The sequence below is a fragment of the Rhea americana genome, unplaced genomic scaffold, assembly GCF_003343005.1.
Source record: "Rhea americana isolate MKP2758 unplaced genomic scaffold, rheAme1 scaffold_44, whole genome shotgun sequence".
In the NCBI taxonomy this organism is placed as follows: domain Eukaryota; kingdom Metazoa; phylum Chordata; class Aves; order Rheiformes; family Rheidae; genus Rhea; species Rhea americana.
Window position 1 is genome coordinate 5,600,170 of NW_028186579.1, and position 2,446 is coordinate 5,602,615.

Sequence of the window (2,446 nt, forward strand, 5' to 3'; positions counted from 1 at the left end):
GCCGATTTCATCCCAAATGCCCGCTTTTTAATACAGAAGAAGCACAAGAGAGGTATTTCCATGTCTGATTTGCATTTTTGGGAGGAGAGGTAATTGCAGAGCTCATTAAAATAGCAGTGGCTCCAGTCCGGAGTACCACAGACAGGTACTGCGCAAGCTCTGCTGCCTGATTGCTGTAACCCTTGAAAATCCAGCCTCCCGCCCACCGTTTCCCTGGGGTGGCTGCACTGTGAAATGGAAAAACAAGCTACCAACAGCCAGGACTGACGAAGCACCCTGGCACGGCACGGCACGGTACGGCACAGAGGCGCTCGAGCCGTGCCAGCCGGCCTCCGAGCAGCCCGGCTTCCTCCAGCGGTCTTGCACCGCTCCCCTGGCTCCCTTTCGTCCCAGCTGCCCCCATACGCTGATGAGTGAGGAAGCTGGAGCTGGGACGCGTTACAAGAAGTCGTATGAACGTGCAAAAAAAAAAAAAAAAAGGCAAGGCGAGACTTACTCTTTGCACGTTTTTGTACTTCCCTCTGCATTGCTTCTCTCATTGCAACTAGCGTTCGAATTGCATCGGTTTAATCTTTTTCTGTGGAAGGCCCAACACTCTCGCCATGGCAGCCCGGCGCGCCACTGCCGACTCCGGGGGCAGGTGGGAATCAGGCCCACGGCGTAAATGGGGAAGGGGAACGTTTCGGAAAACGAATTTTACTTTCTTGAGCGGTTAGAAGACGTACTGCCTTGCTTAAATAACAGCTTAGCTCCTGCTTACCCTTGAAAGTTTTGTCATGCTGGTGGAGTTGCACCAGTAAATCTCCTCCTACGTAATTAGAGTGCTTTTTGCCTGGAAAATGTATTCCGGTTTGGCAAGCAATATAAGCCATAACATCAAAAGCAATTTTTTGCTGGCATAACTGTGTCTGCACTGGGGCTTTCGTTGAAGTAGTTATGTCATAAAAATCACTCGACACAACACAAAGCCTTGAAGTGTAAAACGAAATCTTAAATCTTGTCTATCCAGCCAGATGTTACTGTGCTTTAATACAATTACGACAAATTCAGGTAGACGCGTTAGAATGTGCTGACCACAATTTAGTAGTCAGCATAGGCAAGGATGAATCCCATTCAGCATCGTATTAGCTAACCGTGTCTCTGATGTGGTATAATCTGATTGGATTTTTGCATAGGTGTGGTTGAACAGGGATCATTCTATATCTGCCTTAAAATATACCCTGTATCAAGAGGGTCAGCGGGAAATTTGCTTCATTTCAGATTGTTTTTCACTGGGCCTTCCCTCCATATTTCTTCCAATATACATCATGTGGTTGCCGTCTCAGTAACATGTGTTAAGTGTAATTTTTCCTTTTAGACTGTTCATATTGATTTTCAATTTTTGACACCATGAAATGTAAACATATCTAACCTACCAATGAGAAAATGTCACTTTGATTGATACTGTTAAATCTTTAAATACTGTCTTGCTAACATTTTTTGAATGGCTTAAATTGAACTATTTGCAAGCATTAACATAGCAAATTATTTAAAAATAATGACATTAATATATCTTCTTAGCAGAGAATCAGTTGCTAAGGGATATCAGTAGCCACATGCAGAATAGTTTTCCCCAGTAGACCGTAAACCGGTCTTGCAATTCTAATAATCTACTACATTTTAATTATTTTTCTTTTACATGACTGTTGCTAGGTTTCCTCAAAAATGCAGATGCTCCCCATCCAGAAAAGAACAACCCAAGTTTTTAAAATTGACAAGGCTAGGACCTGAAAAAAGTTACTTATTAGATCATGTATAAAAATGCTATTATCTTATTCTTACAGTGCAATTTACCCACTGAAGTCCAAATGCTAATGAAGTACTGGAACCAGATTTGCCCTGGAATCGGTGACAATTTGTAACTGATTTCAGAGGAAGCAGATCTGGATTTTTCACTGAGTAAAGGAGAAGCCTCATCCCCGAGTTGCAACTGATTCTGCYGTGTAACGTGGCCCTGTCCGGTTGGCTCTGCTTATTTGGCGGATTTGGAGAGTGTCCTTCATTGTGCTTTAAGCACCGCTGAACAGTTTGACAGCAACAGCAGTGAACGGAGAACACTATATCCCAGTGATACCACTGGCAAATGTGAAGAGACAATGTAATTACCCACGTTGGAATTAAGTTAGGGCACCGTATCCTTATTACAGAAAATATCAGGGGCTTCCTAATTGCCACAGATTGGGTTTGTGTCTCAAGGCAGGTACAGCAGCTCGTGATGTGTGTGTGCTGTACCTAGCAAAGAGCCTCCGTAATGGTACGGTGACCTCTGCAGAACTGTAAATGAAAATAATCACCTGAGAAATCACCTCCAGCAGCACTGACCGCTACAAAAGGGACAAACCTGCAGGCTGAGCCGGGGGCCAGACGTGCAAGGGAGCCTTGGCAGGTGCTTCAGATCATGGGGGCA